The following is a 13,696-nucleotide window of genomic DNA, read 5'->3' as shown; positions in this document are numbered from 1 at the left end:
GAACAGGACTCCCATGTTTGCACTTTTGTGACCCACCAGCCTGTTTGAATGGCTCCAAGCAATACTCAAGCAGGTCAGACTTATCAAAGAAGACATATCCTCAATCATGCAATGGAGTAGGAGGCCCTAGGTTTAGTGACAAAGTCTGCTGGGACCTGGGTGACTCTTGAATGGCAGCTGTTCATGAGGTGGCTTGGCATTCCAGCCTACTTCAATTTTATGGTGCCTCCATCTAAACACACACACATATGGTTTGCTCAACCATACACTGAAAAAACCATTCTCATGCATGCTTATGTTTAATGCCTTTGTCCCTCACTATTAAAAGCCCTTCAAAGGCATCTAATTATGTAAGATATAAATAAAAATATTTAAAATGTCTTACAAGGCCCACTTGAAAGAACCCTTGCTAATGTGTATTACATAGGTTTGAGCTACTTTCTTGTAGGTCTCTGTGATCAGACAAAATGGCATTTTCAGTTCTTCCCACCTACCACACTCCTCCCACCTTTGGGCTTTTTCATGTGCTGGTCCCTCTCCTTGGAAAGCTCTTACTCCTTTTCATCTAGTTAATTACTCATCCTTCAAATCTCAGTCCAAATGTCAGTTGCCTAGGAAAGCAATCCCTCATCTCCCAGACTAGGTCATACCCCTCACTGTGCACTGCTCTTCTGAAACCCTGTCCCTTCTTTATAACACTTATCCCAATTGTGGCTATTTCTGAGGCACACTGTAGAGCAGCAATTCTCAATCACATCAGACCCAACTCTTTTTTTCCTAAAACATATCATTGTGGAAATTTTCATTCATACATAAAAATAGAAGGATTATTATAACAATCCCTGGTGTTCTGATCAGCCAGCTTCCCCAATTGTCACAATGTTTTCTTTAAAGATATTTTGTACCCCCTTTTTATTGTAAATATTTTGTAATAACCTTTTTATCCTTCCTGAAATAAAATGCAGAGCTACTGTAACTTACTTACACATGTAAAACTTCAAATATCAATATAATGTGCTATTATAAAAATGAAAAATTAAAGGAAAGTGAGTTATAAAATAACATGTATATCAACATATAAATGCTCAGACATGACTATATTAGAAGGATAAAACTATAAATGTGACTACTACAAAATCAGACGAACATAGACAGGTATGTGATACTGTTGATAAAAAAAAAAAAGATACCATGAATAGGCTGGACATGGTGGCTTACGCCTGTAATCCCAGTACTTTGGGAGGCTGAGGCAGGCAAATCACCTTAGGGTGGGAGTTCAAGACCAGCGTGGCCAACATAGTGAAATCCCATCTCTACTAAACATAAAAATTAGCCAGGTGTGGTGATGCATGCCCATAGTCCCACATACTCAGGAAGCTTAGGCATGAGAATTGGTTGAACTCGGGAGGCAGAGGTTGCAGTGAGCGGAGATCATGCCACCACACTCCAGCCTGGGTGACAGAGTAAGACTCTGTCTCAAAACAAACAAACACAAACAGCATTGCTGTCTGCAATATAATTTCCCAAAATAGTGACCAACTCAATAATCTTTCTGAACTAGAGAAAGCACAATCCCTTGATTTACATGATAACTATGCTTCATGCAAAAAAATACTCTGTGTTGACAGGTGCAGTAGCTCATGCCTGCAATCCCAGCATCTGGGAGGCGGAGGCAGGCGGATCATTAGAGTCCAGGAGTTCAAGACCAGTCTGGCCAACATGGCAAAACCCTGTATCTACAAAAAAAAAAATTAGCTGGGTTTGGGGGTCCATGCCTGTAATCCCAGCTATTCAGGTGGCTGAGACACAAGAAACACTTGAACCCAGGAGGCAGAGGTTGCAGTGAGCCAAGACCATGCCACTGCACTCCAGTCTGGGGGGTCAGAGTGAGACCCTACCTCAGGAAAAAAAAAAAAAATACTGTGTGTTTATGTTAAACAAATTTGGTTTGAGGCTCAGATAATTATAAACCGATTTTTCACCTACATGAACATCTTCTGGGACATTAGAAAGCGATGCAAGATTTATGTGTTCTCACCACAAAAACTTATAAGTAATACATATGTTAGTTTCATCTAGCTATTCCATAAGGTACAGCAGGTCCTCAAAAAATGTTGTTTCATTCAATACCATGCTGTTATAACATTAATGAGAAAAAGTAAATTATTTCCAGCTGAGGCCACTGCCTATATAGAGCTTGTATGTTCTCCCTATTCCTTCATGGGATTCTTCCAGGTCTCTAGTTTCCTCCCACACTCCAAAGATGTGCCTGATAGGTGAACCGGGTGTCTAAATAGTCACAGTCTCGGTGAGTGTGTGTGTGTGTGTCTGAGTGCACCCTGTGATGGAATGGCGTCCTGTCCAGGGTTGGTTTCTACCTTGTAAACTTAGCTGCTCTGACCACCTGAACACTGAACTGGAATAAAGAGATTAGAAAATAAAAGAGTGGATGAATACAAATTATTGTAAAATAAAAATGTGTGAAGTATGCACGACAATAAACAATGTGGTATGAAAGCACCCATCTGTCATATTTGTTGATTTTTAACCACATGGTAGTAGGCAGTGCTCCTTAAAATTTTTGCTTTGGAAACATTTATTCCTTGACTTAGCCCACCACCAGTGTGACTGTGGTCACCCACTGATTCACCAAAAATCAGGCAAATATCCTGTTTTTATTACTCTGCTTTTTTTTTTTTTTTTTTTTTTTGGAGACGGAGTCTCATTCTGTTGCTAGGCTGGAGTGTGGTGGTGTGATCTCAGCTCACTGCAACCTCCGCCTCCCGGGTTCAATCGATTCTCCTGCCTCAGCTTCCCAAGTAGCTAGGACTACAGGCATGTACCACCACACCCAGCTAACTTTTGTATTTTTTAGTAGATATAGGGTTTCACTGTGTTGACCAGGATGGTCTAGATCTCTTGACCTCGTGATCCGCCTGCCTTGGCCTCCAAAAGTGCTGGGACTACAGTCGTGAGCCACTGTGCCCAGCTCTTTTTTTTCTCCCCCTAGAGACAGGGGTTTGCTCTGTCACCTGGGGTGGAGTGCAGGGGCATGATCATAGCTCACTGCAGCTTCAGACTCCTGGGCTCAAGTGATCCTTCCACCTCAGCCTCCCAAGTAGCTGGGATTACAGGTATACGCTACCACACTTAGTCAACTTTTTAAATTTTTTGTAGAGACAGGGTCTTGCTTTGTAGCCAAGGCTGATCTCAAACTCCCAGCTTCAAGTGTCCTCCCACCTTGGCCTCCCAAAGTGGTAGGATTACAGGTATAAGCCACCATGTCCAGGCTACTACTCTTTTTTACATCTACGTATAGCTCACATTTATTTCAATGTTTAATATTAGAAGTGTTTGGGGTCTTTGTTTAGAAGTTTGGTGATGTTTTTGTGATCAGAAATATGCCATAGGAACTTAATTCTTTTTTATATCAATTAGCCTGTGGCAAAATTAGTTTTGTTACATGCTGTTTTGCTTAGAGTCACAGTTTCCAAGATCCTATTGATGTTAAGTGAGGACTTGTTATATACATATGTCGAGGCACCATGTTGTACACAATAAATATATATATATTTTATTGCCAATTAAAACACTAATTTTTTTGGCCAGGCACAGTGGATCATGCCTGTAATCCCAGCACTTTGGGAAGCTGAGGTGGGTGGATCACCAGGTCAGATATTCGAGACCAGCCTGGCCAACATACTGAAATCCCATCTCTACTAAAAATACAAAAAATTAGCCGGGCATGGTGGCGGGTGCCTGTAATCCCAGCTATTCGGGAGACTGAGGCAGGAGAATTGCTTGAACCTGGGAGGCAGAGGTTGCAGTGAGCAGAGATTGTGCCATTGCACTCCAGCCTGGGAAACAAGAGTGAGACTCTGTCTCAAAAAAATAAATAAAACCCAGCTCTATTACTCACTAGCTGTGGTCGTGAGTAATTTAATCTTTCTGTGCTTTAGTTTCCCACATTTATAAAAGAATTATGATATTAGTATCAAAGCCACAGGGTTATTGTGAGGAATAAATTAGCAAATCTATTCAGTCATGCCTATGTAATGAAATAAATTAGTGAATCCACAGGAAGCATTTTACACAAAAGTATTTTATTCACTAAATCTATGCTATATTATTAGCGTAATTATTCACTTAATGATTGCCTCTGCCAACAGACTGCAAGCTCCATGAGGGCGAGCAAGAATGCCTTCTTGTTCATCATTTTATTCCCATTACCTGGCACATCATCTGGGTATGGACTAGGTATTCAGTATTTGCTGTATAAATTAATACAAATTAACAAAGATGTTTGTAACAGAAATAAACAGTAAGAACTGGAGTATAACATTCAACAGTATTATTTTAGGTTATACAGCTAAGGTGCTTATATATATAGATGTCAGAATTTATCCTTATGATATGCACTCATGTAGAATATCTCTAGAGGGATTCCCAGGAAACTGCTAACAGACACGGCCTCTGGCAAAAGAACTGAGAGCATGAGGGTCAGGGATGGATTTACTTTTCACTGAAAATCCTGTACTTTCCAAAAATTTAAGCAACATACACTAGTATTTTTAAAAATTAAAAACAGCAGGGCATTATGGCATGTTCCTGTAATCCTACCTACAAGGAAGACTAAGGCAGAAGGACTGTTTGAGCCTAAGAATTTGAGACGAGCCTGGGCAACATAGCAAGACCCCATCTCTGTTTTCATTAAAAAATGGGGGGGAAAAAAAACCAAACTTAAACCAAACTTAAAAAAAACCACACTCGTATTTTTAACTTGCAATTTTTTTTTTTTTTTTTTGACTTTAGGTCTAAGAATGAAGACTGCCAGGACGGTTCCAGGTATGTTACTTTTTTGAAACTCCAGAAATCAAGAGATGATTTTCACATATTTTTGAACTTTCAGAATGGCTAATTATAGACTACCACACTACACAGACCTAACCTGGTTTACTGGTACTTCAAAACTATTAGACACTGATTACCTGTCTAAAAAGATACAAAGAAGATATGAGTAACATAACTACTAGAATAGTAATATTTTACATTTATATACTAGCTTATAAAGTAGGGTGAAAAAGTATGGACCTTGGAATTAGACAAAAATACTTCATAGGACTACTACCTTGAGTAAATCTTAATCTCTCCAAACTTCAAATTCCTCTTTTGTAAAAAGGAAATCCTTCTGTACTTTCCAAAAATTTAAGCAATATACATTACTGTTTTTAAAATTAAAAACAGCAGGGCATTATGGCACATTCCTGTAATCCCACCTACAAGGGAGACTAAGGCAGAAGGACTGTGTGAGCCTAAGAATTTGAGACTAGCCTGGGCAACATAGCAAAAGCCCATCTCTGTTTTCATTAAAAAATGAAATAGTTAACATGGATTCAGTTAAAAAAAAAAAAAAAGCAATTTCTTGCAGTGAGCTTTGTTTTAAAAGTAATCATTTCTATTTTGAACAGAGGTAATTCTAGTGGTTTCAAAATGTAAAAGGTACAAAAGGGTTTACAGCTGGTTTCAAACAGAGACACGTAATTTAACAATGGAGAACTCAGATTCACCATCTGACCTCACTTATCAATCTCAGCACCACTAATAGTGGGAAAACTAAAGTACACAGCATGGCCTAGCTATCATCCCAAAAGTGTTTCACCTGCATCATATCAAGTGGTCTGCTCTAACTTCCAGTTTGTAGTAACAAGTGAAATGATATCACCAGAAATCAATCAGGGACAAATCTAGACAACTGACCAGGTCCTTTCAACAAGTCATGTGGAGGGGGTAGCAAGGGGAGGGGAGGGAAAAAGGTAACCGTTCTAGATAAAAGAGACTTCAAGAGATATACAAATCAACCGCAATCTGTGGCCTTTGATTAGAAACTGGATTTAAAAACAGTTTTTTAAAAGAGACCATCTGGAGAAATTTTAATAAGAATTGAGTATTAGATAATAGAAAAGAATTACTGTTCACTGTAATTATGATATTGGGATTGGCATGGGAAAATGTTCTTTTTATTAGAGATATTAAAATATTTAGGGGTTAAATGTCAAGAATAGGCTAGGCGCGGTGGCTCACACCTGTAATCCCAGGACTTTGGGAGGCCAAGACTGGTGGATCACTTGAGGTCAGAAGTTTGAGACCAGACTGGCCAACATTGTGAAACCCCGTCTCTACTAAAAATATAAAAATCAGCTGGGTGTCAGGTCACACACCTGTAATCCCAGCTACTTGGCAGGCTGAGGCACAAGAATCTCTTGAACCCAGGAGGCAGAGGTTGTAGCGAACTGAGATCGTACCACTGCACTCCAGCCTGGTCAAAAGAGCAAGACTCCATCTCAAAAAATAAAAATAAAATAAAATTTAAAACATCAAGAATAAAAGCAAATATGGCAAAATATTAACAGATTTTTAAATCTGAGTGATAGGTTTACAGGGGTTCAATATTTTTTCTACTTTTCTGGTTTAAAATTTTTCATAATAAACAGTAAAATGAAAAAGCTTATAGGAGGCCAGGCACGGTGGCTCATGCCTATAATCCCAACACTTTGGGAGGCCAAGGTGAGTGGTTCACCTGAGGTCAGGCGTTCAAGACCAGCCTGGCCAACACGGCAAAACCCCCTCTCTACTAAAAATACAAAAAATTAGCCAGACATGGTGGCAGGTACCTGTAATCCCAGCTACTCGGGAGGCTGAGGCAGGAGAATCGCTTGAACCTGGGAGGTGGAGGTTGCAGTGAGCTGAGATCGTGCCACTGCACTCCAGCCTGGGCACCAAGAGCAAAACTCTGTCTTAAAGAAAAGCAAAGCTTATAGGGAAAATATGGCCTGGATGCAGTGGCAGCACACTTATAATCCTAGCACTTTGGGAGGCCGAGGCAGGAGAATCACTTGAGGCCAGGAGTTCAAAACCATTCTGGGCAACACAGCAAGACCTCCTCTTGATAAAAAAAAAATTTATTAGCTGGGCATGGTGGCACGCACCTGTAGTCCCAGCTACTAAGAAGGGTGAGGCGGGAAGAGGATTGCTGGGGCTCAGGAGTTTAAGGGTGTAGTGAGCCATGATCGCGCCACTGCACTTCAGCCTAGGTGACTGAGCAAGACCCTGTCTCAAAAAAAAAAAAAAAAAAGCTTTTAGGGAAAATTATTACCACCCCCTCCTGTTTCCTAGCCACCGTCACTTCCACAGTCACGAGTTTGTTTTCCAGAGATATTTTTCAATTTTTTTGCATGAAAATACAAAACATAAAATTTACCATCTTAATCATTTAAGTGTAGTTTAGTGGCATTAAATACATTCATAATGTTGTACAACCATCACTACCATCCATCTCCATAACTATTTGCATCTTGCATAACTGAAACTTTATATCCATTAAACAGTAACTCCTCATTTCCTCCTCCCTCAACCCCTGGCAACCACCATTCTACTTTCTGTCTCTATGATTCTGACTATCCTCCACAGAGAATATTCTATGCATATACAGTTGTCCCTTGCTATCCATGGGGGACTGGTTTCAGAATCTCCCTCAGTACCAAAATCTGAGAATGCTAAAAACTCTTATATGAAATGGCACAGTATATGCATGTAACCTATGCATACCTTCCACATACTTTAAATCATCTCTAGATTACACAGAAGACCTAATACAATGCCTACACATAACCTCATTCTGTGGATGCAATGAAATATGTACTCAGCACGTAGCAAATTCAAGTTTTGCTTTTCAGAACTTTGTGAATTTTTTTTCCCCCAAATATTATCCATCCAAAGTTGGTAGAATCCATGGATGCAGAACCCATGGACGGATATGGAGGACCAATTGTATATGTAATACATAATATTTTTATAAAACCACAGTGGTCGCAAAATGTATACCCTCTTTTGCACCTTTTCTTTCTCACTATATGGGAGGTCATTCAATATTAGCACATACAGAGTTGGCTCATTCTTTCTAGCAAATGCATACATTTATTTAACCAATCCTTTACTGATGAAGACCTGGGAGCTTCTTGATAGTTTCTTTCAGATTAAAACATGCACACACGCGTGCACACACACACACACTCGACTGTAGGGTTTCCACTAGTGATTTTACATGTTAGAGGTCCAAGTAGAGCATTCATATGTAACTTGTCTGCCCAGGTGCTCTTATTCATTGGGTACACAAATTAATCCTAAACTCTCCACTAAGACACTCCAATTACAAAACACGCAGTACACAGACTTGTCACTGAGCCATTCCTGGTCCCAGACCCAAGTCGTCTAGCATCTACCATTCCTTTCAACTCTTGTAGAGCAGCCTTCAGACTACATTCGCACTAATCTAGATGTACAATAATCGCTATTCATAGTCTTTCCTTTTTAAATGCCTTCCTTTTAATCAAAACAATTGAGGCCGGGTGCAGTGGCTCACGCCTGTAATCCCAGCAATTTGGAAGGCCAGGTGGATCACCTGAGGTCAGCAGTTCGAGAGCAGCCTAGCCAACATGGTGAAGCCCTGCCTATTAAAAATACAAAAAGTTAGCCAGGCAGGTGGTGGGCACCTGTATTCCCAGCTACTTGGGAGGCTGAGGCAGGAGAATCACCTGAACCCAAGAAGCAGAGGTTGCAGTGAGCTGGGATCATGCCACTGCACTCCAGCCTGGGTGACAGAGCAAGGATCTAAAAAAAAAAAAAAAAAACCCAAAACACACACACACACACACACACACACACACACTAGGTTCTGAACTCAGCTGATCAGATTCGTTCACATCCTCTACCTCCTGCCAGGCCATTTTATTTATTTATTATTTTTTAATTTTTGAGATGGAGTTTCGTTTTTGGAGTGCAATGGCACGATCTTGGCTCACTGCAACCTCTGCCTCCCAGGTTCAAGCGATTTTCCTGCCTCAGCCTCCTGGGTAGCTGGGATTACAGGCATGTGCCATCACACCCAGCTACTTTTGTATTTCTAGTAGAGATAGGGTTTCTCCATGTTGGTCAGGCTGGTCTCAAACTCCTGACCTCATGTGATCCGCCCGCCTCAGCCTCCCAAAGTGCTGGGATTACAGGCGTGAGTCATTGCGCCTGGCCCCTTCCAGGTCATTTTTAAGTTCTCCTCAAAAACCATCTAGTATTTCTAATTAAAGGGCTCCTACCATCTTCTAGACTCAAGAGTTAACTGTAGGCACGGCGCGGTATTTGGCAAATGTGTGGTAGATACTAAATAAATTCTAGTTGCATCTGAATATTGTCTTTCATTATTTTATTCACGACCAAACTTGAGAATGGGGCTTAAAACAAATTTTAAGATTTCCCATGGTATCTACAACAGTCTTAAGCGCTTAGTAAGTACTCAAAAGTTATTTGTGGGCCGGGCGCGGTGGCTCACGCCTGTAAACCCAGCACTTTCAGAGGCCGAGGCGGGTGGATCATCTAAGGTCAGGAGTCCGAGACTAGCCTGGCCAACGTGGTGAAACCCCGTCTCCACTAAAAATACAAAAATGAGCTGGGCGTGGTGGTGGTGCATGCCTATAATCCCAGCTACTCGGGAGGCTGAGGCAGGAGAATCTCTTGAAACTGGAGGGTGGAAGTTGCAGTGGGCCAAGATCCCGCCACTGCACTCCAGCCTGGGGGAAAGAGTGAAACTCCGTCCTAAAATAATAATAATACTAAATAAATAAAAATACAAAAAATTAGCCAGGTATGGTAGCGGGTGCCTGTAATCCCAGCTACTGGGGAGGCTGAGGCAGGAGAATCCCTTGAATCCAGGAGGCGGAGGTTGCAGTGAGCCGAGATCGCGCCACTGCACTCCAGCCTGGGCAACAAGAGCGAAACTTTGTCTCCAAGAAAAAGTTATTTGTGGTTTGAATAAATTGGATATAAACCATTATGGTGGATACAGCACTTATTTGCTAGGTAAGAGAACTTCGCTTACCCAGGATGACAGTCTCAAGTCGCTAAAAGCCATGGATATCTCAAACTTCTCAATAAGATGGCTTAATCTTACTTCCAAAGATGATTACACAACAAATTGAAAGGGGAAGAGGGTGTAAAGCGTTTCCTCTCTACAATTATACACCAAGATTCGGACTAAATATTAAACGGACACAGTAAGCTGTTACTAGTTGTTATTATTAAGACGCATCCCACAAGGAGAGAAACGAAAGGAGGAAAAAGAACCGAGGTTGTCAGTCGCGAGAGGCTGAAATGTGTTCCTGGCCTGAGACCTACGGGCTTTAAGGACCAGGATCTTTGGACTCCCTGCCCACCTGGGGATCGAAGGAGGTCAGCGGCTTCCCCTAAAGGTCAAGGCTTTGGAGCCACGTTTCCTTCTGGGGCTGGGAGCAGAGCTGGAACGCCCCCGCGAAAATCCGTACCCCGAAGCCAGCAGCACCGCCTGCCCATAAACCCGCGCCGGCTCTGGGAGAGCGGACCACCAGCTCGCCCCCGCGCCGCAGCCTGCAGGAGTAGAAACCCGGCGGTGTCTCGCAGCCCCACAACCTGCCTGAGGGACAGACCACCAGGACCCTTGGGCTCCGATACCCTCAACGCAGGCCGGCCCGTCGATACTCACATTCACAGCCAACCCCGCTTACTCCATCAGGCCGTCGTGGGCCAGGCGAGGGAGCTCCCAGACGCCCCAGACGCCCCCTTCAGTTTTGGGTCCGGGAGCCTGCTCCGGACCCGCTCCCCGCCGGGCCCCGCCACAGCCGCCGCCAACGCGCAGGCGCACACCGAGGCCGTCACGCTCTTTTTTTTTTTTTTCGTTTGCGGTCCGCCGTTTTCAATAATCTAGCTTTATTTGAACACGAGAGTGAACAACGGACACACAGGAAGAGGTTTTTCTCAAAAAGAATGGAGGAAGAACAAAGGCAGGCCAGCTTGCGGGAGAGTCAGTACGCAGCGTCGGACGCTATGAACAGCCTCCCTGGTCCCTTTTTCATTCTCCTTGTTTCTCCTTGTTATTTCCCCGCCTCCCTCTAGCTCCTGCTCTCTTCCTTGGTGTCCCGCCATTTCCTTTAGTCAGTGGCAACTGTTCGGGCTAAATTTTGAAATCACTCCTTCCTTGTAAAACTTACTGAAGTTTAATGGAAGGTGCAAGAGCTTTAGAACAGACAGACCTGAGTTTCAGATCTTGAACTAGCTACTAATTGTGACTTTGGGTAAACTACAGTTCTTGGAATCTCAGGTTCTTGAGTTAAAATTAGGATAATGTTATCTCACAGGGTGTTGCTACGATTAAATAACATAGGTCAAGTGTTTATCCATGAATGCTGCCTATCACAGAGCAGACATTCCATAATACTGATTTTATTCTTACTCATGCCTAAGGTATTTATAATATTTTTAAAGTAGAGACGGGGTTTCACCATGTTGCCCAGGCTGGTCTCAAACTCCTGGGCTCAAGTGATCGGCCTGCCTCGGCCTTCCAAAGTACTGGGATTGAAGGTGTCAGCTACTGCGTCCAGCCTACATTTATTATTATTATTTATGTATGTATGTATGTATTTTGAGACGGAGTCTTGCTCTTGTTCGGGCTGTAGTGCAGAGCCGTTATCTTGGTTCACTGCAACCTCTGTCTTCTGGGTTCAAACGATACTTCAGCCTCAGCCTCCCAAGTAGCTGGAATTACAGACGTGCACCACCACGCCCAACAGATTTTTGTATTTTTAGTAGAGATGGAGTTTCGCCATATTGGCCACGCAGGTCTCAAACTCCTGATCTCAAATGATCCACCCACCTCGGCTTCCCTAAGTGCTGGAATTACAGGTGTGAGCCACCACGCTGGCCGGCTATATTTATTATTAAATGTAGCCCATACCCATTCCCTCAGAAACCTAATTTTAGTGACTAAGACTAGTCAGATAAATGAAATGACATTAAGGGTGATAATTATGTGACGTGTTCCTCCTATATTATTGAGATTATAACATCTGTGTTTAACAAGACCTTCAATGCCTCAAATGAAAGTAAGCAGCGACGGGGCGCGGTGGCTCACGCCTGTAATCCCAGCACTTCGGGAGGCTGAGGCGGGTGGATCGTGAGGTCCGGAGATCAAGATCATCCTGGTCAACATGGTGAAACCCCTTCTCTACTAAAAATACAAAAATTAGCAGGGCGTAGTGGTGCGTGCCTGTAGTCCCAGTTACTCGGGAGGCTGAGGAAGGAGAATCGCTTGAATCCGGGAGTGGGAGGTTGCAGTGAGCCGAGATCGAGCCACTGCACTCCAACCTAGCGACAGAGTCAGACTCCCTCTCAAAAAAAAAAAAAAAGGAAGCGGCTATATTCATCTCTTCTATGTAAATCCAGATTTGTTCTAGAGCTTTAGGAAATTTCCAGTTCCGTGTTTGTGACATCACAAGTCCTTGAAACACTCAAGAGCTGTGGCACACTGCTCATTCTATTCACCTTCAAAGGCATGCAATGGAAGAACTATTTTACCCTATAAACTCTGGGCCATCATTCCAGGAAAAGCCTGTAGAAGACTACGGTCAGATATTGGTGAGTGCCAAGGTAACGCTAGATTAGGGTTTCTCAACTTTGGGGTTACTGACATTTTGGAACATAAACTTTTTTGTCGGGGGTATCCTGTGCATTGTAAGATGTTTAGCAGCAGATTGGGAGTGGTGGCTCACACATGTAATCCTAGAACTTTGGGAGGTCAAGGGAGGCAGATCGCTTGAGTCCGGGAGTTTGAGACCAGGCTAGGTGACATGGTGAAACCCTGTCTCTACAAAAAATGCAAAAATTAGCGGGCAGTGGTGGTGCACACCTGTAGTCCCAGCTGCTCGGCAGGCTGAGGTGGGAGGATTTGAGCTGCAGAGGTAGAGGTTGCAGTGAGCTGACATCACACCATTGCACTCCACCCTGGGCAACAGAGTAAGACCTCTCTCTCTCTCACTCTCTCTCTCTCTGTTTTATATATATATATAAATATAGATATATATTATATGTGTGTGTGTGTGTGTGTGTTTAACACCACTGCTGGACACGATGCTAGCAGTACCCACCCCTGTTTCCCTGTCATCACAATAAAGCGTCTCCAGACATTGCCAAATATCCCCTGGAGGACAAAATCATCCCTGGTTGAGAACCACGGAATTATATCAATGACCATCACAACCCTAAATGAACTAATTAACTCAACTGTACATTTTCTCCACCTCTGCCCTCAAAAAGTGACTGCTGCTTGAGAAAATTACACAGGAGGGCAGAAAATGGTGAATTCATTTTTGCCCATATTAAAAAGGACCTCAATATTGCTTATCAGTCCTACAACATTTTTCTGTCAACTTGTTGTATTACTTTCTACAATATTCCCAATCTTCTCAACTTTCCTTTAAACTCCCAATACCACTTCCTTTTCTATCGGAAGATGACCCCATCTCCAACTTCACAGAGAAAACAAGTTAGCAAATGAGAACTTTTAACTTCCTGTTACTAAACATACAGAAACATACTTCCTGTCATAACTGGGGAGATATCTCCTCTATCTCTCTTTCTCCCCTCCCTCCTCTCTTCCAAAACCATTCCTCTCACCAGTGTTTTGAATTGCCTCTAAACTGCCTCTATTCTTACCCTTTCACCATCTTTGCCTACTGACTGTCCCTTCTCTTCCTTTAGTCAACCATTTTTTTTTCTCAGTTGAATCTTCCCTACTATACTCAAGTTTCTCCTGTCTTAATTCTAACCAAAAAAAAAAAAA

The 13,696-nt window shown here is 42.6% G+C and overlaps 2 protein-coding genes across 3 annotated transcripts in view; one reads left to right on the top strand and one right to left on the bottom strand.

The window, feature by feature from the left end:
- The window catches only part of ZNF106 (zinc finger protein 106), an 80,999-nt gene extending 70,213 nt beyond the window's left edge, over positions 1-10,786 (bottom strand). The window contains exon 1 of one of the 2 annotated variants that reach the window (XM_011989241.1): positions 10,565-10,786. The gene's annotated coding sequence lies outside the window, so the exon portion shown is untranslated. The remainder of the gene's footprint in view (positions 1-10,564) is intronic. The other variant, XM_011989240.1, reaches the window with a different exon arrangement.
- A 44-nt stretch (positions 10,787-10,830) lies between these two features.
- Positions 10,831-13,696, top strand: part of SNAP23 (synaptosomal-associated protein, 23kDa) — a 48,411-nt gene continuing 45,545 nt past the window's right edge. Inside the window, exons 1-2 of the mRNA XM_011989230.1 lie at positions 10,831-10,921; positions 12,408-12,492. The gene's annotated coding sequence lies outside the window, so the exon portion shown is untranslated. The remainder of the gene's footprint in view (positions 10,922-12,407; positions 12,493-13,696) is intronic.

The sequence above is a fragment of the Mandrillus leucophaeus genome, unplaced genomic scaffold (assembly GCF_000951045.1).
Source record: "Mandrillus leucophaeus isolate KB7577 unplaced genomic scaffold, Mleu.le_1.0 Scaffold35, whole genome shotgun sequence".
In the NCBI taxonomy this organism is placed as follows: Eukaryota; Metazoa; Chordata; class Mammalia; order Primates; family Cercopithecidae; genus Mandrillus; species Mandrillus leucophaeus.
The sequence above is the reverse complement of the archived record's forward strand: the minus strand, read 5'-3'. Positions and strand labels throughout refer to the sequence as shown.